Source organism: Equus przewalskii, chromosome 9 (assembly GCF_037783145.1).
Source record: "Equus przewalskii isolate Varuska chromosome 9, EquPr2, whole genome shotgun sequence".
Taxonomy (NCBI): domain Eukaryota; kingdom Metazoa; phylum Chordata; class Mammalia; order Perissodactyla; family Equidae; genus Equus; species Equus przewalskii.
In genome coordinates, this window is record NC_091839.1 from 41,500,087 (window position 1) to 41,526,985 (window position 26,899).

The following is a 26,899-nucleotide window of genomic DNA, read 5'->3' on the forward strand; positions in this document are numbered from 1 at the left end:
CTGGATGAGACAATAGTGCTTTCTAGAGGCCGACCTGTGGCCGAGTGGTTAAGTTTGCTCGCTCTGCCTTGATGGCCCAGGGTTTCGCTGGTTCGGATGCTGGGCGTGGACATGGCACTGCTCGTGAGGCCTTGCTGAGGTGGTGTCCCACATGCCACAACTAGAAGGACCCACAACAAAAATATACAACTGTGTACCAGGGAGATTTGGGGAGAAAAAGCAGGAAAAAAAAAAAGATTGGCAACAGTTGTTAGCTCAGGTGCCAATCTTAAGAAAAAAAAATTTAGAAAAAAATAGTGCGTTTTACTTGTCAAGCTGGAGCTCTCTCGTAGAGCTTCGCAGGAATTCGGTGCTCTGCTTATACTGCATTTGGCTCACATGTATTGAACGCCACCCTGTGCTGTGTGCCGTCTAGGACGCCTTTTCTTTATCTCGTTTAACCTTTACCATCACCTGTGAGTTAGAGGTATTATTTCCATATTTTTAAGTGAGGAAACTGAGGCTCAGAAAGTTCCTGACTTGCCCGGGTTCTCACATCTAGTGATTGTGGAGTCAGGATTGAAATCTAGGCTGCCGACTCCAGGCCATTGTGTGCTCAGCTACGGCCCCAAGGTTCCCCAGTAAAGAACGGAAGGAATCCTAGAGCTAACTGGTGGCTACTTTAGGTCTTTAGGACGTTTTACTAAGCCTGTTGACAATGAAAACTCTGGAATTGTACTTATCCACGTCTCAGGAACACTGAAGGAAGGGGGTTATTAGTGGGTTTTTTTTGTAAGTACTTAGGAGTTTCCTTTGGGAAGACAGCATTTGAATGAATAACAGCACAGAAGTCTGTGTATGAAGCGCTGTGGGGTCATCTGGGGTACAGGGAGGGCGAGGTTCTGTTCACGTGATTAAGGGCTGTCAGAGGGCAGGGTAAATCACCGGCCAGGATCCTGTTTGTAACAAGCCTGCAGGACACTAATTGAGGTCAGCATGTCACCTGGGAGATGCCAGCAGAGACAGGCAGCGGGAGCCATCCGCCCAGGCCCAGGAGATCTCTCTTCCTCCCTTCCCCTCTCAGGGATATGCCCTGGTGGAATTTAGAATTTAAATCCTACTGTCTGTCTCAAGTGACAGTGAACAAACTTGTATGAAGTCTCAGAATTTGGGAAGCATATGAATCGTTTAATAAGAGGTTTGATAAGAGGTTTGTTGCCGCATCTAAGTGTGAACGCTAGCAGTTATTGTTTGAGAGACAATATGGATGAAAAGTTAGAGTTGCTTTGCTTTTTACTTTGGAGCAAAGCTTCTACCCCCAACATAAGGCCCCCTCCTCTCCGTGACTTTGCAGCTTCCTTTATTCTGTTTGGGTGAGAATTCTAACTTGTCAGAGATGCTTCCTTTTACAAAAGAAAATGAAGTTTCACATTAATGTTCCTTACTAGGTAGGTTTAATTTGAGGTGATTTTGAATGGATTAGATTCTCCTAAAAGTATAAAAAATTAAAAAATAAAAATTACTTTGTTGCTGGCACAAGTGGATAATTTAGGATATTTGAAATTGAATTAGAAACTAAATGACATTTGTTTGTTTGTTTGTTTCCTTGGCATACTTTGTTCTCCTCCATCTCTTGCTTTGTGACTTTTGTAAACACAGGGCTCTGAAGATCCTGTGTCTGGCGAGCTCTCGCTCTGCAGAAGCCGTGGACTCACGCCTTCAACTCAGCCAAGCACAGACCTTTCTTTGCTTTTTTTTCTTTTTCTATTTCTCATTTTCAAATTTGTAGAAATATTACAAGAAATGGTGTATATGACTGGATTCTGCTTTTCTATGGTGTAAGTCAGAACCATTGAAATACTTGGAAAGCGTCCTTTTGTCAAAATTATCTTTTTTTTTTTTAACACTCCTATAAGTCTTGTCTTGCTAAGGGTAGTACTGACAAGTCACAGTGGAGGTATTTCTCTCTCTCTCTGTCTTCAGATAGCTTTATTGAGGTTTACTTTACATACCGTAAGATTTCTCCATTGTAAGTGTGCAGTTCACTGATTTTTTAGTAAATTTATGCAGTTGTACAACCATCACTACAACCCAGCTTTAGAACATTTTCGTCCCTCCTAAAAGTTTGCTTGTGCTGTTAGCAGTCAATCCCTGCTCCCACCCCAGCTCCAGGCAACCACTGGTCGTCCTTCCGCCTCTATAAATCTGCCTTTTCTAAACATTTCTTATAAATAGAATCATAAAGTATATGTTATTTTGTGTTTGGTTACTTTGATTAGCATGTTTTTGAGGTTTATCCAGGTGGTATGTATCAGTATTATTTCCAGAGCTATTACAAAAAAACAATAAACCTTTCTGTTGTGGCAGATTTCAGAATTAGAGAGACTAGTGTGGGTCACCCACGTGTGCCTCCCTACCGGATTCGCTAACTGTGAACTCGTGGTCAGTCTTGCTTCATCTACCACTCCCCTCGGCTTTTCTCTCCCCAACCCCTTCGACTATTTTTTTTTTTTTAAGATCTTTTTCTTTATGAACATTTAAAAACATACAGAAAGTAAAGAGAAGAGTAAAATGAATTCCCATACACCCATCACCCAGATTCAACAATTACCAAGATATTGTCATATTTGCTTCTTATATCCTTTTGTCCTTTCCCCTTGGACTATTTTAAAGCTAATCTCAGATGTTATATGACTTAATTTGTAAATAATGTAAGATGTGCATTTGTATTTCCTGCTGCTTTTCTATAGCTAAGGAGCAAAATACTTTTAGAAAATGTGGGTACTTGAGTAAAAGGGTAGATAAGAGAGCTAAAACTCAGTTTAACTAGGATAGAACACTCCTGCAATGTTGAAGGTGCTACATGTGGCAGTCTACGATGCAATGATGTATAAATCTTGTATGTCTACTAGGTCTGCAGTACCTAGTTACAACTTAATTAAGACATCCATCTGTGCGGATAGTAGATTTCCTTTCTAATATTTTTATGTTGTATGTGTTTTGCTTTTATCCTAAAAACCAAGTTTTACTTATTTATTTTTTTAAAGATTTTATTTTTCCTTTTTCTCCCCAAAGCCCCCTGGTACATAGTTGTGGGTCCTTCTAATCGTGGCCTGTGGGATGCCGCCTCAGCATGGCTTGACGAGCGGTGCCATGTCTGTGCCCAGGATCCAAACCGGCGAAGCCCTGGGCTGCCACAGCAGAGCGCACAAACTTAACCACTCGGCCACGGGGCTGGCCCCTGTTTGTAGCTTTTTTGCTACCTCACAGCACTTTCGTACCTAATGCCATTGTGGTCTAATCACAGACTTGGGAAATTTTAAGCATGGAAAGTCCTAGAAATTATCTAGTCCAGCGGTTCTCAACCAGGGGGTGGAGGTCATAGTGTCTGGTGGGGGGTTGGGGGAGTGGTTGCAACTGGTATTTAGCAGCTAGAGGCCGGGAATAGCCACCTGTATTATATGGGGTAGGGGTGGGGGGGGGGGGTGGTCCCACAGCACAGGTATTCCTGTTTAAAATGCCAGTAGTGCACAATAAGAAACACTGACGTGGTCCAGTGAAGTCTCATGTAGTCTGATGTAAGAGACAGTGATTTAATGCTAGACAGGGAGCAAGCCGCCACCCAGGGCTCTTGAGACCCAGCTACACTGGTTTGAACAACCTAGAGGGAATCCCCAAGGTCCCGTCCCACGCCTCTCCTCAGTGTAGCCTGGCTTCCCTTTCACCTCTGTTACAGCATGGTGCCCTCCTCAAGCCTCCAGCATCAAGGCTGCATTCCAAGCAGAAGACAAATGTACTGCAAACTGCAGAGTAAGGGGGAAGCACGAGGTGCCCGTCGAAATCTCTAAAGCCTTGCAGAACCACACTCTGAAAAGTCCTGAGGCGTCTGGGCTTAGAGTTTGTCGGCTGTCTCCCAGATTCCATCAGCTCCCAGTTTTATGAGGTGTGGGCTTGGGGGGACGTTGATGGTTGTGATGGTGAGAGAGGTTGTCAGTCACCTTTTCTGCCCCTCATGACTCTTTAGTCTTGCCCCAGTGGATGGCCTTGATGCTTCCAGAGGTAAGAAGCAGAGGCTCCTGTCATCTAGACGGGTTTTGGTCCCTTGAGCAGCCTAGGCGCTGAGCTCTGGAGCTCCCAGCCCTGCCTCCCAGGAGACAGTCAGGTCTACTCTCTTTTTCTTCTTCCTCCTGCCTGGAGGTGGGATTCCAAGGAAGGAGGCCAGAGGCTGTGTGCCCTGCAGTATCCAACATAGAAATGCTACGCTGAGGTTCTTGGCACCAAAAAGTAGAAATGGGATATACCATGGTTAGAAAAATGCATCAATCTGCAAAGTTCTCGCCAGGCATTCTCACCAGTAATAGGGGTAATAACAGAATAAGCATCTCACAGATCCCAAGTGGAGATTAAAGGGGATATGGGATGGGAAAGCACTTTGGAAATGCCAAATGGCTATACCAAAGTTGATCACTATTCTCATTAGAGCAATGATGCTTTTAAGGGCTTTGGGCCTTAGTAATAGACAAGGTCGTGTAGCAGGACTGTGGGTCATAGTTTAAGTTTCTATTGATTCTTGTTTTATTTTGATTTATTAGCTCCAACTGAATTTATTTCAGGACAAGGCAATGGGATTAGTAAGTAATAAAGATAATAGGGATACACTTAGCGAAGTCAGAAGAGGGCTCTACCCAGCGTAGGCATATTTTTTTTTCCAGCACAGAAAAGCACAGATTTTACTGTATCTGAAAGACTCTTTGGTGGGAATGTGCGTCAAGATGGGGCTTGCAGTTGAGGCTATTTTTTAGGAATGGCTTTTTTGCATCATAATTGCAGAATGCAGCATCACTGGAATGCTTCCTTTGGAGGTTGATTTCTCTTTACATGGTACATAAATTCTACCTACAAGATCAAGACTTAGACTTGTCTAATCATTTTCTCTTATAGAAGCACCAGGCTTGTTTATAAGTATTTCCAGTGTTTTGCCCTTTAAGGAGCACATGCTTATAAAAACAGACAAATTTCTTTCAGCAAAAAGTCTCTTGTCTCCCCTCCACTGCTTAAGCTCCAGTCAGTGGGGCTCTGTCTACATTTGCATTCAGAAGGGAAATGCCTTCTTGGCAAATGCAGCACACCACACTGTCAATATCGGGTCGCTTGGAACTCCTTAAGCTTACTTAAACATTCTTTAGAAACACATTTCTTTGCAGAGCTTGACAAGACTCCCGGACACGGGAATGCTCAGTTTATTCACAGCATGGGCATTTACACACCCTTGTCACTAACCCGCAAGGCATCTCTCTAGAAGGAAACAAAACATAACAAAATGCCTGTCAACTGTGGATCCTGCAGAATCTTTGCATTAAAGAAAAGTACTTACTTCATTGACTTAGGGGGGAGCTTTTTGCGTGACATCCCTTTGGAGATAATCCGTTTCTCACACTGGAGTGAATAGGCGTTTGTGCACTGCCTGATATTTAGTGCTGTACCCAAAGTTCTTTTTCATTACCTTCTTGTTAAAAAGGCATCTTGGTGCTGGGTCTTTAATATGTGAAAGTTGTCTTTAAAAAACAAACGAAGCCCAGACTTGAATTGAGTGGTGCAGATAACATTGTTCCCCATCCCACCGATGACCCCAGCATTTCTCTCTGCTTTAATGGATCTGGTTTTCGGGACAGAGTCTCAGTTGCTCGTCTTCATTGGTTTCCAGCTGAAAGTTCTGGTTGGCAGCCACTGTACACAATTAGCCCAGTCTCCTAGCCCGGCATTCTTGTTAACATCAAATTACACTTGCCCTAAAATTTCTTTTTATTACATTTCTCTCACTGGTTATTAGATGTTTGTAACTTTTCTTCTGAGGTCCGCCACATTTCTTCACCGCAGTAATGGTAATCATTACGATAGTAATCAGATCTGGGATTTACACTGCGTGTTTACTTTTTTCCTTTTTGAAGATTGGCACCTGAGCTGACAACTGTTGCCAATCTTTTTAAATTTTTTTTCTGCTTTTTCTTCCCAAATCCCCCCAGTTCCTAGTTGTATATTTTAGTTGTGAGTCCTAGTTGTGGCATGTGGGACGCTGCCTCAGCATGGCCTGATGAGTGGTGCCATGTCTGTGCCCAGGATCCGAACCAGTGGAGCTCTGGGCCGCCAAAGCGGAGCGTGCGAACTTAACCACTCGGCCATGGGGCCAGCCCCTGCGTATTTACTTTTAAAAAGCTTTTTTGGTTTTATATATATAGTTATTTTAAATAATATAAAATTCCCATAATTTTATTAACATAACCATAACAAAAATAACCTAACTGTAATTTTCTCATGCAGAATAAACCATTTCAACATCTCAGTAGAAATATGAAAAGACATAAGTCCAGATCCTTGTCTACCAAGCTTATAGCCTAGTCTTATTTATTTTTTAGGACAGTCTGGGCCAAAAAATAAATATTTTTCAAGTCAGTTTTTAAAGCATATTCGGATTCGATCCTTACATTCCCTACTTGATAGGACTGTTTTTGAGCTTTTGGCTGTTGTCAAGAAAATAGAGCAATTAAGTCCCATTATGATAATATTTACAGAAATGTAGAAATTAGTGTGGCAGGTACTATTCTAAGTCTGTTGTTTATATTAATTCGCTTAATTAAAAAACCAGATCTCAACATAGGGTATTACAAGAAAGATTGCCGATCTCTAGCTAATGGTCCGCCTCCTCAAAGGCATATTTCATTCAACATGCGGAGGGGTGGGAGTGTGGTGGTTGTAACAGGATTTTACTCATCCTTTGCTGCTGCTGCTCCTATTTATGTATAACCCTGGGCTGTAAGCCCTCCATCGCTCCCTGTCCAGCCTGCTCCTAGTGCTGCAGGAGCCCTTCCACCCACTCATCCATCCCACAGGCAGCTGAGTACTTGCCTTGGACCCGCATAATCCTTGCGACCTGAATCGGAGACAATTTGCAGTAGCCATCCCACTGAGGTTAGTAGATTGAACTAAAACTGCAGAGCCCGTCAGGCTGTGCCCAGATCTTTGTGTTAGACCAGTGGGTGGAGCTGATGCTTTTTGCTGCTTGGGTTCTCTAGGAAGGATTGGAAGAACGACAAGGCAAGTCCTTAGAAAGTGGGTCCCACTGCTCTCTGGGCCCATTGCATCTAAGGTTAGCACTTACCTCTCCTGAGTGGAGAAGAGGACAGAGAGCCTCACATCAGTTCAAATGTTTATCTTGTGCCTGCTGCGTCTCTAACAGCCCCTGGGATGTGGAAGGAGGGTTTCGGGTGTGCTGGACAGAGTGTGGGGTCCTCCGAGTCCCAGGGAACCCAGCACTGCTCCTTACTCCCTGTGCAGATGTGGGCAAGCCACAGAATCCCTTCGATTCCTCATCTACTCGTTCAGTTCAACACATATTTATTCAGTGCCTGCTACATGGCTGATGTAGCCTTGAACAACACAATTCTTACCCTCATGGAGCTAGAGGAGGGTGAGAAACAGTAAACAAAATAAATAAGTATATAGATAGCAATAAGTGCTAAGACTGCAGTTTTAAATAAGGTAGTCAGAGAAGGCATCACCGATAAGGTACCATTTGTGCAAACACCTGTAGGGGCTAAAGGGGAGGGCATAGATATCTGGGTGAAGAAGAAAATTCAGTGTAGACGGACAACAGTGCAGAGGTCCTGAGATGGGTGTACCTCGTGTGTTGGAAGAGAAGCAAGGAGACCAGTGTGGCTGGAGTAGAGTGAGCCAGGGGACTAATAGGAGATGTGATCAGAGAGGGAAGGGGTGGCACATCCCAGAGGATTTTGTAGACCGTCGTACAGACCTGGGCTTTTATTCTGGGTAGCATGAGAAGTCGTGCTCAGTCGTGGGGCAGGGGCCTTGAGTAGAAGTGTGATGTGATCTGACTTAAGGTTTGACAGTAATCACCGTGGCAGTTGTGATGAGGAATAGTCTGAGGGGGCCAGGGGAGGGCAGGAACAGAAAGACCAGGCAAGAAGCTCTGCAGCCTCCAGTGAGACAGGATGGAGGCTCAGACCAAGACGGTAGCAGTGGAACGAGGGGATGTGGTTGGATTCTGGATCTTCTGATGCACTGGTTGTGTGGTCAGATGAGATGTGTATAGTGTGCTGGCGTGTAGTAGGTCCTGAGTATAAGGTGGCTGCTACTGTTGTTAATGAGGGGCTTGGGGTCCTGTAGGACAGTCATGACAGACGCACAGGAAACAGCTCAGGATTTGCCATCCGGTCGATAGCAGCAGCAGCAGCAGCAGCAGCAGCAGCAGCAGCAGCAGCAGCAGCATTGGGAATGGAACTCAGAATTGCTGGCTTTTGAACCAAATAGAATGCTTCCTTCTGGCCTTTCCCTTTACCTGAAAATCTAAGTTGCTCTGACACCACAGCCTGGAAGTGCGTGGGTAAATTGCACACTTGTGGAGGAGCTGCCATCACGCCTGTTTCAGCCTCACCTCGTGCAGTATGGGCTTTGACTCAGAGCAGCAGCAAGCCTGGTCTCCATGAGTCCAGTGTGCCCACAGGCAGGGGCGTGGCAGAAGGGCTGTCGCATCTGCCAACATTTCACCTTTTGGTTTTGCTTTTCCTGTGTGTCCTCGCCTCTCCTTTCTTCCCTTCCCTGCAGCAGGGATGGCCTACCCGGACCCTGGCGCTGTGCTAGTTCTCTATTCCTTACCAGGTCTCTGTTTCTGTTTACTACCGGGGCTTGTGCTGTCCTTCACCCACGTGCCTCAGCTGGGCAATTTCAGCACTTGCTCCCCATCCCAAAGTGTTCAGAGATTGAGTGGTTGGAAAATAAGTACAGGAGGATAACTGCATTTGCATTTTTAAATAGTTTCAAAAGATACAGAATTTCTTTTGTGAATAAGTAAGGGTTCAGTGCAGGAAACAGAGACCACTTTTAAGTGGGAAGAGACGAGATAGAGTGCTCACAGAACTTCTAGAAGGGCTGGAGGCCCGAGGAGGTCCAGGTGGGCGATTCCCAGGATAGTGAAGAAATGACCCACCAGGGGGGCTCCCCACTCAGAGGACATTAGCCAGGGCTGTGGGTTCAAGAGCCCTGCCTGCCTGGCTTCCAGGGATCAGGAAGCCTGAATCAAGAGGCGGCTGCCACCATGATGCCTCTCGGCACCCAGGAGAATGGTCCTAGAATGTGGCTACAGAAAGGTGTCCCATTGCCACATCTTGCTTGTCAGCCGAAAGCTATACAGAGAAGGCCTCCGCTTCACGTCCATCTTCCTAATTTTGCACAAGTGCCTCTGGTTGGATCATATCCCAGTCTCCACCTGCAGGGTGTGGGGTCTGCAGAATTTAGTTTTTAGCTTTCTGTCCTCCAACTAGGAGGAGGATGAGGCGAGGTGAAACCAAAAGCCAGTCTCCAGTCCCTACCACGCGCGCGTGTCTGCAGTGAATACCGTGAGGATCTGTCCTTCTGGACGTGCTGCCGTGGCCAGTGTTGAGAAGACCCCACGCACAGCCCTTCGTTAAACACCGAATCCACCTGTCAGTGTTTCCCAAGCTTATCTTTAGCACAGTACTGTGTACTTTGTAATAAAGGAGCTGTTGTTATCAATTATACTGTGATGGCCCCTTCTGATGTCTGTAAAATAAACAAAGTGGGCGCCATCACTGACAGGCAGATTTTGGTTTATTTATATTTGGAGAAAATAATGAGTCTGGATTTCTGTTTATTGCAAAATGTTTTTATAGTTCATGTTATTACACAAAAAGACTAGGTGGGTCGCACTATTTGTCTAAAAACACATTGTCAACGTTTGGTATGAACAGCAATTTTAGCACACTGTTTTCGCTATAAAAATATTCGGGAGTGGGTATCCAGTCCAGGTAAATACTGAGGAAAACGTGAACTGGCCTCAGCCCTGGTCTGACAGTCTGATTTCTCTGGAGCGCGGAAGTATCCGTTTCTTGCAGCTTTGTGTTGAGCATTATTTTGTAAAAGTTAATCCAATTTCTCTAACCATTGCCTGATAAAGCGTCAGAGAATTCAGCTCGTCTGATTACTTGGGTGACTAAATGAGACAGAACGAACCTCGAGCAGAGCACAGAGGAGGACCAGTGGATGCAGGTGGCCTCACCGGAAGAAACAGGTTACGTTTGCTGTGATAATGATTCTTAACATCATGGGGTTCCTGAAAGGGTCCTGGCTGATAAAACCAAAATTGGCAGATCACTGTTTTTGAAAGTGGGAGATTGGGATAAAAAACGAGTAAAATAATACATACATTTCTACTACTACTTGATTCACACAAATACATGCTTAAAATGTATATGGTAAAAAATGTTCTGAAGACATCTCCTTCCAGAACAGATGTATTCCCTGGTAACCCTTTTAAATCATTCTCTTCTGTCGTTCAGGAAACATCACTGCATTGCTGTTATGGACTGGTCCAGCTGCCGGTTTTATGTTGTACAGCCTCTGCTCCTCCGCTCCAACCTTTGACTATGAAAATTTTCCTACATACAGCAAAGTTGAAAGAATTTTACAGTGAACACCTATATACTCACCACTTAAATTCTACCATCAATATTTTATTAAAATTGCGTTATCACCTGTAGTTACAGGTGCTTTATCACCTGCAGTCAGTTAGTTATTGCTGTGTAATGAATTTTTCCAAACTTAGTGGCTTATGTAAAACAGTAAGCATCTGTTATCTCATACAGTTACTATGAGTCAGGAATTTGGGAGTGGCTTCTCTGGGTGGCTGTAGTTTGGGGTCCCTTGTGAGACTGCAGTCAAGACACTAGCCAGGGCTGCATCTATGACCTGACTGGGCTGGACACTCCAGTTCAAGAGGGCTCACTCACGTGGCTTTTGGCTTGAACTCAAAGATAGCACCAAGCAGTGTCCAACAGTGCTGTTGACAGTAAGTGACCCAGAAATGGTGAGGAGGCTGGGGGATTCAGAAAGGCTTTACTCTGAAGGGGGGATTTGCGTGGAGTCTATGCCTATGGGCACAGCATTTGAGCCAGGGGAGATGATTACACAGGGGGGAGAGAAAGAAATTCACATGGAGTGTAAAGCAGAATGAGAGCATGCTCAGAGACACATGCTGAGGGGTAGAAAGGGCTTAAGGTGATAGATTATATTGGTGAAGGTGGCTTTAATGGCTTCTAAAAGGAGGGGCCTCAGTTACTGAGACTGAAATTGTTAGACATGGTCATTCACATTGGAAAATCAGCAGCACTGAGAGATTTATTTTCCTAGGCTCACACACTTTTATTTTTCTTTTTGCTGAGGAAGATTTGCTCTGAGCTAACATCTGTGCCAATCTTCCTCTATTTGGTATGTGGGTTGCCACCACAGCATGGCCACTGCCAAGTGCCGTAGGTGCATGCCCGGAACCAAACCTGGGACACCAAAGCAGAGCATGCCAAACTTAACCACCAGGCCACTGGGACAGCCCCACACATTTTTATTCACACATTCATGTGTTCAGCTGAGGTTAAAATATTGTGGGTGGCTCCCTAGTTTCTTAAGCTCTGTTCTATTGAGAGCTTTTTCTTTTTCTCATAGCACATCTTCCTAATTTTTAAATTTGTATTCCAGTTCCTGACCCCAGAAGCTGGACCACAGGAATGTCTCGGGGAATGTTAGGCTCCTCTTAAACCATGAGAGTGACAGGTCCTGCCCCTCCAACACACAGGCGCGCTCTCCAACCAGGACCTCGGTGGGAAGGTGAAGGCGGGAGGGTGCTTCTGAGGGGGTGTGGAGCGCTCGTGCGGGGTTTGAAGTCCTCACCCAGGGGTGGGAGGAGGCGAGCTCCCTGCCACTCTGGGTGGAGGCCGGCTGCCCTCTGGCTGACTCTTTACCCCTCTCTCCGCTCTCTCCTTCAGAGGCACCCGGGGACCTGCCTCTCGCCTGGCAGCTTCCTGGGGGTCGGCTGGCAGCAGGTAGGTGCTTTTCCAGATCAGCAGGGTTAGGGTGGGGCTGCGCAGAGGGCAGGATCCAGGGGAGAGCCACCTTTCTGAGCCAGTGGGGATTGTATTCGTGCCCTCTTGACTGGAAGGGAGGATCCCCCTTTGTGGTCAAAAACAAAGAGTAGACAATGAAAAATACCTTATCAGGCCAAGCAGTGACCTGGGAATCAAGAACTCCAAGCTTTTCGTGCGGGAGAACCTTGGAAGTCACCTCATACAGGCTCTTGTTTAAAGATGAAAAAGAAACACAGAAGCTGAGATACTGGCCAGCTGGTTGGAGGCCTGGCCTCGGAGGGCGTGGGCCTCCTGGCTCTCTGTTCACAGAGGCTGCCTTTTATTTGAATCTGCTTTGTATGTGTTGGCTTCTGTGCTGACGCTTCTCACAATGCCCATCCATTAATTATATTACAAAAATAAAAAACATTGCCTTTACAATTTTTTTCCAAAATAATACAAGTTATGTAGTTCTTAGGTCATTAGCACCTGCCAGGTACTCAGTTCCTTACAGATAGAAATACTCACTTAATCTTCTAACAAACCTGTGAGGTAAATGCTTTTACTGCCTCTACTTTATGGATGAGGAAACTGATGCATGAAGAGGTCAAGTTAACTTCTCCAAGGTGATGGTGAGTGTCTGCATTGGGATTCAAAGCCAAGTGTGCTGACGTCACCATGCACGCTCTTAACTGCTCTATGCCCTGATTCCCTGTGCACACATTAGTGCTGTTTACTGAATAGTCACAGCTTTGTGTTTTTCGGGCGTGTGATGGGCTTGCCCTTCCTGGGACCATGTGACTGCTCCGCTAATGAGTCATAAGAAGTGTGTCGTGTCACTTCTGGGCTGGATCGTGTGATCGCTAGTCTGTGACCCTCCAGATCTCTCTTTCGCTGGGCCGTGGACACTGGGAAAGCTCCAGATGGTTTCTCCGTCAGCCTGGGCAAGTCGGAGAGGAAGCAGAGCCCCAGCCAACCCTAGGTGCACAGAGCTTGAGTGTGAAATAAACATCTCTTGTTTAGTCGTGACATTTTGGGTTGGTTTGTTACCAAAGCATAACCTGGCCCATCCTGACTGATGCGATCTCTGATGTGCTTAATATTTTATGGGGAACATTAGCAAATATGTTGGACGCTTAACAGTCTTTCCAAATAATTAGTTTTTTAGCCTTCCTCGGTAGCATTCACTTTCTTCCTTATAGATGGAAGGCAGCCTGGTACTGTGGAAACAGCATGGAGCTTGAGGCTGAAAGTTCTGGGTTTTGGTACTTATTATTTTTTTAATACAATAGCGGTATTGAAATATAATTAATATACCATATAGTTCACCTATTTAAAGTGTACAATGCAGTGGTTATTTTTTTTTTTAAAGATTTTATTTTTTTCCTTTTTCTCCCCAAAGCCCCCCGGTACATAGTTGTGTATTCTTCGTTGTGGGTTCTTCTAGTTGTGGCATGTGGGACGCTGCCTCAGCGTGGTTTGATGAGCAGTGCCATGTCCGCGCCCAGGATTCGAACTAACGAAACACTGGGCCGCCTGCAGCGGAGCGCGTGAACTTAACCACTCGGCCACGGGGCCAGCCCCTGCAGTGGTTTTTAATATATTCACAGAGTTCTGCAACCATCACTACAATCAACTTGGGACCATTTTCATCACTCGGAAAAGAAACCCCCTTACCTATTAGCAGTCACTCCTATTTTTCCCCCAAATCCCCCAGCCCTAGGCAACTAGTAATCTACTTTCCGTCTCTATGGATTTGCCTTTTCTGGACATTTCATGCAAGTGGAATCATACAGAATGTGAGTTCCCTGAGGGAGGGATCTTGGTCTGCTTTGTCCTGTGGTGTAACTGGTGCCTGGGACAGGGCCTGGTGCGTGGTGGTGCTCAGGGTGTATCTGTCGGATGAGTGAATGGCTGCCAAGGGCAGGGCCCGAGGGCAGGGCGGTGATGACTGGGTATTGCCCAGCATTGCCCTGGATGGAGAATGAAGGAGGCGGTAGACTGACCTGCTGACAATCTCTGTCTCTTGCCCATCCAAAAACTTCTGTCTCAGGGCTTATTATGAAGATGAAAAGTGAGGTGAAGGCCACGCCGTTGATGTGGGGTGGGGCCTAAGTAAAATGCCCCCTTGCAGGGCTGAGGTCATTGAGGGGTAGGTGCGGGCCCACCACACCCCAGATTTCTCTTCCTTTGTAGACTCTTCCCCAGTCCACGCTTTTCTCAGCACCTCGCTGGATTCCCTCCCCTCCCGGGAAACTTCCAGTCCCCGGCTCCCCTTCCCTGGATGCCTGGCCAGAGATGAGATCTGAAGCCATGGATTGTACCCCTTTCTCAGAGTCACACCCTGAGGCTTTGGGAGGTCCCTGCTGCTGTGAAGAGGGCAGCAGCGCTGCTGGCTTGCTGGCCTGTGGAATTCCTACCCACACCTGCAGACCAAGCCGGGGAGCTTGTTTGCCTTTTCCTGGGAGCTCAGCTCAGTTTGGAGGGCAGGGCTGCGGGCCAGGGTTGGGACAGGGAGCGGCATCTGGGTTTCTCTGTTAGCCGGCGCTTGGAGTTTGACTGGAGGCAGGTATTTTCTGTGGTTTACCAGTGTTGGTGAAGCCTGTAAACTGATTTCTTGGCAGCATCAGAAATGTCACTCAGCTTAGCAGATGGCTGCTACAGCACTTCACACATCAATGTCAATTTTTTTTTTATTAATGTTATGATAGATTACAACCTTGTGAGATTTCAGTTGTACATTATTGTTAGTCATGTTGTGGGTACACCACTTCCCCTTTTGTGCCCTCCCCCCACCCCCCCTTTTCCCTGGTAACCTCCTTGTCAATATATTAACTTCCACCTATGAATGGTGTCATATAGAGTTCGTCTTTCTCTGACTGGCTTATTTCGCTTAACGTAATACCCTCGAGGTCCATCCACGTTGCTGCGAATGGGCCAATTTTGTCTTTTTTTATGGCTGAGTAGTATTCCATTGTGTATATATACCATATCTTCTTTATCCAATCATCAGTTTCTGGGCATGTAGGTTGGTTCCACGTCTTGGCTATTGTAAATAATGCTGCGATGAACATAGGGGTGCAAGGGACTCTTGGGATTTCTGATTTCAGGTTCTTAGGATAGATACCCAGTAATGGGATGGCTGGGTCATAGGGTATTTCTATTTTTAACTTTTTGAGAAATCTCCATACTGTTTTCCATAGTGGCTGTACCAGTTTGCATTCCCACCAACAGTGTATGAGGGTTCCTTTTTCTCCACAACCTCTCCAACATTTGTCGTTCTTGGTTTTGGATGTTTTTGCCAATCTAACGGGTGTAAGGTGATATCTTAGTGTAGTTTTGATTTGCATTTCCCTGATGATTAGCGATGATGAACATCTTTTCATGTGTCTATTGGCCATATTCATATCTTCTTTTGAGAAATGTCTGTTCATGTCTTCTGCCCATTTTTTGATCAGGTTGTTTGTTTTTTTGTTGTTAAGCCGTGTGAGTTCTTTGTATATTATGGAGATTAACCCTTTGTCGGATAAGTGGTTTGTAAATATTTTTTCCCAATTAGTGAGCTGTTTTTTTGTTTCTATCCTGTTTTCCCTTGCCTTAAAGAAGCTCTTTAGTCTGATGAAGTCCCATTTGTTTATTCTTTCTATTGTTTCTCTCAACTGAGGAGTTATAGTGTCCGAAAAGATTCTTTTGAAACTGATGTCAAAGAGTGTACTGCCTATAGTCTCTTCCAGAAGACTTATTGTTTCAGGCCTAATCTTTAGGTCTTTGATCCATTTTGAGTTTATTTTGGTGTGTGGTGAAAAAGAATGGTCAATTTTCAATCTTTTGCATGTGGCTGTCCAGTTTTCCCAGCACCATTTGTTGAAGAGATTTTCTTTTCTCCATTGTAGGCCCTCTGCTCCTTTGTCGAAGATTAGCTGTCCATAGATGTGTGGTTTTATCTCTGGGCTTTCAATTCTGTTCCATTGATCTGTGCACCTGTTTTTGTACCAGTACCATGCTGTTTTGATCACTGTAGCTTTGTAGTATGTTTTGAAATAGGGGATTGTGATTCCACTGGCTTTGTTTTTCTTGCTCAGGATTGCTTTAGCAATTCGCGGTCTTTTGTTGCCCCATATGAATTTTAGGATTCTTTGTTCAATTTCTGTGAAGAATGTTCTTGGGATTCTGATTGGGATAGCATTGAATCTGTAGATTGCTTTAGGTAGTATGGACATTTTAACTATGTTTATTCTTCTAATCCATGTGCATGGAATGTCTTTCCATCTCTTTATGCCGTCGTCAATTTCTTTCAAGAAAGTCTTGTAGTTTTCATTGTATAGATCCTTCACTTCCTTGGTTAAGTTTATCCCAAGGTATTTTATTCTTTTCATTGCGATTGTGAATGGGATTGAGTTCTTGAGTTCTTTTTCTGTTAGTTCATTGTTAGTGTGTAGAAATGCTACTGATTTATGCACATTAATTTTATACCCTGCTACTTTGCTGTAGTTGTTGATTATTTCTAATAGTTTTTCTATGGATTCTTTGGGGTTTTCTGTATATAAGATCATGTCATCTGCAAAGAGCAAGAGTTTTACTTCTTCATTACCTATTTGGATTCCTTTTATTTCTTTTTCCTGCCGAATTGCTCTGGCCAACACCTCCACTACTATGTTGAATCATCAATGTCAATTTTAATCAAAGATACTGATTGGGGGAGATTTCTCAGCTAATCTGCGGAGAGTAATAATTCTTGTTTTCTTTATTTTCTTAGAAAAGTGAGTGGTTTCCCTCAGAAAATCCAGATCCATAGGTGTAAAGCCTTTTAAAATTTTTTCACTTAAATATAATATACAAACTGAAAGTGCACAAATCATGAACATACAGATGGATACATTTTGACAAAGTGAATATATTCACGTAACTACCGTCCAGATCAGGAAATTGGATGCTGCCAGCAGCCAGGAGGCTGCGTGACGTCCCTCCTGATCCCTGCCTGCCTTTCTCCCTAAATCGCTCTCTTGACATCTAATACAACAGGTTGGTTTTGCCTGTTTCTGAATTTTCTATCAGGAGAATCATACAGTGCGTCCTTTCTGTGTCTGGCTGCTCCTGCTAAGAAGGATGTTTGTGATTCATCCGTGTGGTTATAGGGAGTCACAGCTTATTGATTTGCATTGCTATATATTTATTTTTCCCTTCTGCTATTGATGGACATTTTGGCCATTTTACAGATTTTTAAAAATTATATATATTTCAGATTTTATTTTCTACTTTATGTGCTCGTAAAGCACTAAGTAGTTACTAAGCAATAAACTGCTTCAGAATATAACCCAAATATTTTGGTTAATTTCTTTCTGGACTAGAAAGGCATTAACATTGGTCTTGGGTGGCAGTGGGCTTTGCAGATGAGACAGAGAAGTTTGCACTTCATTATGATTAAATGTCTTCCTATTTATGGAATGGAAGAGGGATTCGGGGTGCCCTTGTTACTTCTACAGATACGTTTAAAAAATTATAAGATGGAAAATTTGATGTTCCAATTTGTGACAAGAAGGATCATCAGACTCTGTCATATTTCAGTTACGTAAGTAATCAGATCATAAATGGCATTACGGTGTACATGAGACATCCTCAGTAGCCTGTCGTTAGATATTTTGTTGCAGTAGAGATACTCTACATCATACCTATGTTTAGACTGATTGCCCCTGGCAACCACCGTTCTAGTCTCTATTTCTATGGGTTTGGCTTTTTTAGATTCCACATGTAAGTGAGATCATGCAATATTTATCTTTCTCTTTCTCACTTATCTCACTTAGCATAATGCTATTGAAGGCTTTTAAGCAATGATGAGACTGGCTTTGATTCACAGAATGAATATCACTCTGGTTGTACTGTGGAGAAAAGATCAGAAGGAGCACCAGTAGATTCAAGCTGGTTAATTAGGAAACTATGGCAGAAACCCAGGCCAGACACAGTGCCAGTTGGGATTCTGGTGTGGTAGTAGAGAGGGATGTGAGAGAGATGTCAAAAGCAAGGGCATCAGGATGCAGTGGTGACGGATTGAAGCATTCAGCAGAGGGAAGGGGAAAAGGGAAACTTCAAGGCTGAGTTCAGATTTTTAAGACTTGCAGAGCTGCTGCAAAAGGAACAGTGAAGGAGACTAGGATGGAGAAAGATGAGTTTGGTCTTAGACTTGCAGAGTTGAGGTTCCTTTGCGACATCCGTGTGGAAATGATTAGTAGGAAGTTGGATACATGGCTCAGGAGTTTGGAGGAGAGATTTGGAATAGAGAGATGAATTTGAGCGTCTTGGGCCTTCAGATGGTACTAGTTCCTAGTACACTGCCTGGCATATTTTAAATTCTTGATGAATATCTTTTGAATGAAAAATAAATAGATTGTGGTGTAAACTGTTTCTGTACCATGAACTGGAGCAGGGTTTAAGGAAAGTGCATAATCATCTCCTTAGAAAGGCTATCTGTTAAATGAGAAAATAATAGAATGCACCTCCATCCAAACAGAAATGATTCTTGGATCGTGTGATATTTTGCATGTGGGTAATTGACTTTCCTAGTAAGAATTTGGGGGAAGGGTTGGAAAATGAACTCAAGCTGTAAGTGTAAGAGGAAATTGGGTACCTCTTTTCATTTTCTTGAAAGCCCTGCAGCCTACAGCCGTCTAGTCTGTTGCACGGCCCACAGTATCATCAGGCAGGTCCCTCCACATATGCAGGAAGAGGGACATGCTGCATATGCTCCGCTGCAAATCTGTCAGCATCCCAACAAATAGCAAACACTCATAAAATATCTTAGCAATAACCACAGCTCAACCACAAAGGATGAGGAAGATAAGGACCCAAGGTCATATCAAAATGGTCTTCTGTCGACAGTTCGCATCACTATTTCCTGGATTATTAGTGGTTTACTGAGCCAGGCGGGACCTGGTGTCCAGATGGCCAGATGAGCTTGGAAGTCCTCCTTTGGACTTTGAGTTCTAGGCGGCAGAGTGAAGGGTGAGGGAGCCCAGCCCCTTCTTGTTTTGTGCGAACAAGAATGCTGCATGTTTTTAAAAGGCAGCCAATGATTTTAGCTTTCCTTATGATAGCGCTTGTGTGTTTTGTCTTAGAGGAGAACAGTAGATATGTAGATACAGGAAAAATGGGCACAATAAATGTTTGTCCTCCCACATTCTCTTCTTTTAAAATGTAATTCTTGAAATATCACAGGAGATATGCTGACAAATACAGAGATTTTATTTAATGTTGCCCTGGTTTTCAGAAGTTTATTTTTGAAGAAGTATTCAAATTCACTGTTTATCGAGCCCCTACTCTGTGCCAAGCTGGGGCTCCAAAGGTCCTTTTTCTTGTGGAACTCACAGTCCAGCCAGGAGACAGATGTTAAACAAGTAATTACAAGTCTGATCAGAGTCATGAGAAGAAACCCGCAAGAAACCTGGCCTAGCTGGTCAGGGTAGGTCTCCCTGGGGAAGCAACATCTAGATTCAGGCTTCAGAGGTGAGTGAGAATTAAACTAAGAGGAGGGAGGGTTCCAGATGGAGGAAATGGCATGTTGACAAGGCAGGACTTGAGGGCACACTGAGTCCGAAGAGGTGAGGCTGGTGCGAAGGGGCCAGCTGGCCTCCAACCTGTTAAGAATTGTGAATTTTATCCTGAGCACAACCAGTATGCTGTGAAAGGTTTTAAGAATGGAAGTGACATAATCAGATTTATGTTTTAGGAGAGCACTCTGGCCTCAGTGAGAAGAAGCCAGAGAAAGTAAAACAAGTCTGGTTGGCAGGCAGTGGTGTTGAGCCAAGTGAGAGCCGAGAGGAATTTTTGGTTTAAGGCAGAAATGAGCAGGGCTTGGACTAGGGTGGTTGCCTTGGGGCTGGAAGGAATTGGATAAATCAGATCTATTTTTCTTTGTAAAAGTAATGTGTTTTTTCTCATTACATAAGTATTTTTATTGTAGAAAATCTTGAGAAAATATATAAGCACACATACAAAAAGAAGTCACCCAATCTGATCTCCGAGGGAGTAGCATTATTTATTTGATGTAAACCCTTTCAGTATCTCTTCTGTGCATTTATAATACATATTGATTTTTCAAAACAAAATTTGCATATTATATGTACGTTGTCTTATATCCTGTGCTTTTAATAATATCCTTTGAGGCTCCAGTGTAAGCTCTTTGGCCTGTGTTGACAATTGAAATGCCTTGGTATCAGTTTGTGCATTTCCCCAGAAAGAATTCCCTATCAGTGTAGACAGAAAAACCTAGGGCCTGTTTTCAGAGCCTGCCGTTCATGGTCCTGAATCTAGTTCACTTCTGGCCTAGAAGAATGTCTACGTGATGTGTTAGCGTCTAAGCCACGGGAGGGGGCTCCCTGGGAGATGCTTTGGAGAAGCTCCAGTCAGCAGAGCTCTGCTGTAGGGCAGGCAGCCACCATAGGCCTACTCCAGGCTGTTGCTGGGGCTGGTGTGAAGCTTGAGGAGCTCAATTCCATCTCCGAATGGTCAAAGGAAAAGGGCTTCATAGAATAAGAATCAACCGCCAAATGGCTTCCGGCAGAGCCTTGAGAGGTCTTCCCTCAAGACCTGCTGAAGGGAAGACTAAGAAGTGAAATGCTGAAAATAATATAATGTCAGTTATATCTCAATAAAAAAAAGAAATGAAATACTGTTGGGGGTGTCATCTTGAAACTGCGATGACCCATCTTTTTTTTTTTTTTTTTACAGGAATGTTCATAGCAGCTTTATTCACAATAGCCTAAAACTAGAAGCAGACCGAATGTCATGAACAGGAGAATGGATAAACACATTGTAGTTTATCCATACAGTAGAATATCACGTGGCACTAAAAATGAACAAAAATATGGATGAATCTCAGAAATGTTGTCCTGAGCAAAAGAAACCAGACACAAAAGAGTACGTTCTGTATAATTCCATTAATAACAAATTACACAACAGGCTACTCTATAATGATTAAAGTAGATCACTAGTTGCAGCTGGCCAGGGTAATTGGCCACCAAGGGCACCAGAGAACTTTTTTTTTTAAATTGAGTTCATAATAGTTTACATCAATGTGAGATTTCAGTGGTACATTATTTCTTGTCTGTCACCACATAAGTGCCCCCCTTCACCCCCTGTGCCCACTCCCCACCCCCCTTCCCCTGGTAAATACTGAACTGTTTTCTTTTGTGATGACCCTTCCTGACAGGTCATAAAACAAACCAACACCCTTCTGCGTTGGGAGTTGTTTGTCAGCCCTGTTGGGCGCGTCTCTCTCATTTTAACAGGGCTTACTCTTATGCTTTGCAAAATCCGGGGAAGGGATTCTAGCTTCCTGGGTCAGCAGTACACACCAGTGGCCTGGGAAGTTTTTCTAGGGCAGCCCCAGAAGATTAGGGAGTAACATCTCTTGGTTCGAGAAATTTCTCATAGAATTTTTTTTTCTTTTCTTCCGGAAGAGATTAGCGGGGAGGGTCTCCTGACCTGAGCTTTACCCATTTAGACTTGCAGTCTTCCTGGTCTTTGGTGTCTGGCCCTGAAAGGCACTGCCTAAGGGGAGGAAGGGATGAATTCTAGTGGCCCAAAGCCCTGCCACAACCCTCCTGAGATCCAGCCTTCGGCATGTCAGGGAGTCCAAGGTGCAGGGACTCAGGATTGCTCCAGGTCACGGGCGATCCTATCAGCGACGCAAGGATGACCTGCATCCGTGGGTCCACCTAGGTGAGATGAAGGCAGCAAATTTCCCCCGAGAGCTGGAGCAGCCTCTTCAGGCTGTTGTCTTACCTCACTTAGTAAACTCCCAGTGTGTTAACATGTGCCGAAGGACTGGATTGTGGCCTCAGCAGAGGGCGTGTAAGGGGTGTGGCACTCTCAGGCTGTCAGTTTTGTGTTGGACAAGATTCGCATCTTCCCTTTTCTCTCTGAGAGGCTGTTTGCTTCTTTGCATTGGAGAGCAGCTGTCTTCGTGGGAGGGGCCAGGGGAAGGGGGGCTCTTGGTAAAGATAGAGAGGGAATTTGCCTTCAAAGTCTCATGCAGGGGATCTAAAGAGAAGATGTTTCAAGAAGGCATTTCCTGTTATTGGACCAGCTTGTGGTTGGAAGACCTTCAGGTTCTTTTGAGGGGTATGTCTACTTAGATACATCACAAAAAGTGACAAAACCAAGCTCTGAACTTTTTATAAGAAGAGCTCAGAGTTTCTGATCTGTGGCCACAGGGGGACAATTCTTTTTATGTTTATCATCTTAATAACTCATTCTTATCCTGCCCAGAGAAGAGCTATAAGTCCTTCTGGATCTGGAGTCCTCCATTTTCACTGTAAGTCCAGCGTCACCTCTGTTCTTCGCTGCAAGTGACGGAAGTGATCCTGTGAAAGGTTTGCTGTAGCAGGGTTTGTGGCGTGGCCAGGCTGCCAGCCCCACACTTCTCTGTGCTGTTTCCATAGCAGCTGGAGAATACAGTTTCATTTATTCGTTCTACAGTCACTTAGGACACTACTGTGTTAGTGCTGAGCGTGCAGTCGTGAATATGTTGACGTCACTACCCTAAGGAATTTACAGCATGAATGAACCTTTTTTGGCTGAGTTGATAGTCTGATATCAAAGAGGAATGCTAATAACTATGTTCTTTTAGCTCTGGTGTCTGGTCATGGTGCCGTCCGTTTGGCTACAAAACATGTTTCTGTAATGAAATTAGCTCATATGCCGTTGGTTGAAAGGTGAGTGATGCCAGTTCATGTGATTTTCACCCTCTGTAAGAGGAGCCAGAATAGCAGGAGTGGCATTACAACCTTCAGCAGGGGGGGTAAATGCCCTCAGCTCAGCTGATGCACCCACAGCAGCTCTTTCTGCTCTGTTTTAAGAAAATTAAAAATGAGCACCTGTGCCCAGGCTGCCTCCCTAGAGACTTGCACCCTTAGCCTGAGGGCGCTCAAAGGGCGGTAGGTTGTACTTCCTCCTGTCATGTCTCACTGGGAAACCAGCATTTCCATCCTGTAGTTTTTATGTACTTTTAATATTTCCTGCAGCAACCTCTTGCTGCCATGAGCTGCTGGTTTGCTTCTGCGGTGATAATTGCGTATGTGTGTGTGCAGGTGCATGCGTACCCTCTGGTTACGACAGGTTTTGGAGGGTGTTGAGTGATTGGAGGGTCTGCCCCGTCCTGTTTCCCATAAGCCCTGGTGCTGACGTCTGGAGGGCCAAGTCAGTTAAACATCCATGAACTGAGGAAGTGGGAGTTCTGAGCTTTCTGTTCTTCCTTTGAGCTTTGCCCCAACACCGTTTCACTGTGAACCTCAGGAGGAGAGAGCGGTGGCAGCTGCCAGCCCGGGTAGTCTCATCTGCAGCCTCTGAAACGTCGCTCCTCAAACTGCAGCCGTGGCCCCAGCTAGAGAGGGCCTGCTGGGAGCCTGTCCATTTCTCAGCAGTTCAGATTCTGCAGGGAAACTGACCCCGTTACCATTTCCCGAATTGAGCATGGGGCGAGGGCTCCTAGGCTATCTTAATATTATACGGGAAGCGCTGTTTGGGAATCCACTTTTGGTTTTGATTCTGTGGTGACTTTAGGTGAGAAACGCTCTTTGAGTGGCAGCAGGAAGTTAAGTAGCCCAGTTTACTTCCTGAGAGACAGACCATCAGTGGTCTTCACTTTGTGCTGTGCCTGGACAGCATCAGGCCAGCCACTCACAGTGCTCCAGCTCGGGGCCTGGCAAGGCCAGCAGGAAGGGCCCCAGTGGGAGCAAGAAATGAAGAATGTGGCACACTTGGCCAGGAGGGCTTGCTTTGAAAATGTTCCCAACATGAATGTGTAACCTGACTCTGAAAGTCTTACCTTGTGGGTTGTGGAGAAGTTCTGGAAACAGCCCACATCAGTATTTCCTGGCTCCACCATTGTCCCATCCCTCCGTCCTCATTCTGCACAGCCACAGGCCATTTAAAAATCACAGAGGTTTGCTTTGAGGAACAAATCTGTTTCTTAAATTTCTACATCTGAATGTCAATTCTACACTAAACGACAAGCCCAAAAGATGGTTGGGTTTGTTTTCACCACACACCCGTGCAGCATACACAGAATGCAATCATGGGACTCGTGGGAGGCCTCGTTGTCCTCAGTTTGCTCTAGGAGTTGCAAGGGAAGGATACCTGGTCCATCAGGATCGTGGCACGCCCCAGGAGCTGCGTCTGTGGGAATGAGAGGCCGCCTTGTGGGCCTGTGACCTCGCATCCACCTCCCCGGTGGGCGGGAAGGTGCACTCCTGTCTGGGAATTCAGCCAAACTTTCCTGATCTGTTCCTCCTCTTGGCTCCTGTTTTCACAGTAGTGTCACTGTTGGGCTGAGAAAGGGAGATAGAGGAATCAACAGAATGGAAGGTACGGGCAAATAAATATGTTCAAGTTGGAAGATGAATGAATCCATGTGCTAGCAGCTACTTTCCTTGAAGGAGAATTGCAGGATGCTTTATCTCCTTTTTGCATGGAAAAAAACACTTTGCTATCCAACCATGTGGTCAAAACTTCTCGATATTTCGTGGATCCTTCTTTTTCGGCGTCTCCCCATCCTTCCCAATCCAAGCCTTCACTCTTCATGCTGCAGCACGGCAGACCATTTAAAAATCACAGATCTGGTCATGGGACTTCCTCTCCCAGGGCTCACCATTGCCCCATACCCCTTCCTTGCCCTCACATCCTGTGCTTTATCCACTGGGATCACTGGACCTTTGGGTGGTCTCTACCCTCAACACTACCTCGTCTCTCCTTACTCCCTGTATAAGTCAGGTTCTCCAGAGAGACAGACTGATGGGCTGGATATATATGTGGAAGGAGATTTAGTACAAGGAATTGGCTCATGTGATTATGGAGGCTGGCAAGTCCAAAATGTGCAGGTTGGGCCAGCAGGCTGGAGACCCAGGAGAGAGGCTGTTTCAGTTTCAGTCCCAAGGCCATCTGCTGGAGAACCAGAAAGAGCAGATGTTGCACATGATGTCCAAAGGCAGTCTGCTGGAGGATTCTCTCTTGCTTGGGGGAGGCTGGTCTTTTCGTTCTATTCAGGCCTTCAACTGATTGGGTGAGACCCACCCACATGATGGAGGGCAATCTCAAAGACCACTCAAATTACTCAAAGACCACTGATTAAAATGTTGACCTCATCCAAAAAGAACCTCACAGAAACATCCAGAATAATGTTTGATGGAATATCTCTACACCCTATATGGCCCAGTCAAGTTGACACATAAAATTAACCATTGCACTCCCCCTTTGCTTTTTGTCATTTGCCCACACTGGACTTCTTCCTACTTTTCTAATGTGCTTTGCTAATGCTGGACTCTGGGCCTTTGCACATGCTGTTTATGCCGCCTGGAGTGCTTTTCGTCTGGCCTGTTCTTATTCATCCATGATGTGTCAGCTGAAATTACACTTCCTTTAGGGGAACTTCCCTCTTCTCCTGGGCTAGGTTCATTTCTTCAGAATATGTTGCCAGAGCACACTGAACTTCCCTTTAGTATCACACTTGGAGTTACTTGTTCAGTGTTGGCCTTCCCCACTAGACTTTAAGCTCCACAAGGACAGGGAGCATATCTGGTTTGTTATAGGCCTGGCATTTACCAGCCGATCATCCAGTGAATGAATGAATGAATGAATGTGTTGAAAGTTTACACTGTATTACAAGCTTACAAGGTACAGGCTCTTAACATACACAGATACAACCCTGTGAAGTAAATACTGTCGTCATCTTCACTTTTACAGACTGAGGCCCACGGAGGTTAGGGACTTGCCCAAAGTCACGTCACTAGTCCTATAGAATCAGGGCTTCAAATAAAATAATAAGAAACATAACCACAAGCACTTGCGGCGCTTAATAAGGGTCAGGCACTATTTTGTTCTTTTGGCAGCTTACAGCAACCTGATGAGGTCGGTAGCCCTTAACTGCCCTGCCCCACGGTGTTCCCTGCCTCCCGGTATTTACTCTGGAGGATCCACTTGCATCTGTCTCTGGGACTTGGGCTGGTCCCCTCTTCACCCTGTGGTCTTCTCTGGACCACCTTCAGTTCTCTGTTCCTCTGCCCCAGTAAATAGGGGCAAGTTAGCAAGTCTGCTGGCCAAGTAGATGTCCAATTGAGGAACAGAATGCTGCTCTCTCCTCCTTGAAGTTACCCTAGTCGGTACAAGAACCCCTTGCCTCCAGCCACCACGAGTGAGCGTGTGTGGAGAGATGCTTCTCTGTGAGCACTGTACTCTCCAAAAAGCAGCCATCTCTCCCTGTCTTCCACTTAGCTCGACCTAGTGGGGGTGTGTGGGGTCAGCCAGATTCTCCGAGCTGGCATCTCAGTGACCTGGGGAGGTGTGGAGGAGGAGTCAGATAGTCCCTGGTGCCAATAAATAGTAAGATTTGGTTTTCTGAAATCCAGTATATACGTGTATGTTTTGAGGCTGTGTGTCTTCCCAGGATGACTTGGAAATAACATCTGCTTTCCCAGGGTATGGGGGCGTTGTTAGCTAAATGTCTGTTTCATCGTGTTAAATTACGAACTGATGCCCTGGAGGAATTAATTCCCCAGATGAGGGAGCGGGTCTTTTTTTTCCTATACCAAGTCACAGTATTCATAATGCAGCCAAATTTGGCTCTGCTGTAAAAGAGTTTAATTTTTCAAGACAATCAGACGATTTTATGGCTGACTTGAAGCATTTGTCCGTAACCACAGAGCTGATATCGTGTTGCCTCCCTAACAGATTCTTGCTGACAGTCGGAGGAGAGATGAGTTGTGCGAAGTACAAAGCTTTTCAATTAATTTATGATCCTGTTAGGTGTAAAGCCTGTAATTACTTTGTGGTTGTTGCCTTTGCCAAAAAAAAGAGAAAAGTTGAAAACCTGTTTTATGGAAAAGTTTTTTCTGAACATGAAAGATAGCGTAGGTTAAAAGAGAAAGCTTGTGTGCCTCCCACTCCAGAGTGGGGAGTGGGGAGGAATGAAGATTTCTGGCCTATTCTTTCTCCTAACCAGTGAG

At 45.0% G+C, this 26,899-nt stretch overlaps 1 protein-coding gene across 35 annotated transcripts in view; it reads left to right on the forward strand.

Moving 5' to 3' along the window:
* ANKRD6 (ankyrin repeat domain 6) overlaps positions 1-26,899 on the forward strand; it is a 181,678-nt gene that overhangs the window by 58,333 nt on the left and 96,446 nt on the right. Inside the window, exon 1 of one of the 35 annotated variants that reach the window (XM_070633609.1) lies at positions 19,255-19,403. The exons of 32 other annotated variants lie outside the window; for them this stretch is intronic. The gene's annotated coding sequence lies outside the window, so the exon portion shown is untranslated. Of the gene's footprint in view, positions 1-19,254; positions 19,404-26,899 lie in introns of those variants that run through there. 2 more of the 35 variants (XM_070633604.1, XM_070633614.1) reach the window with 2 other exon arrangements.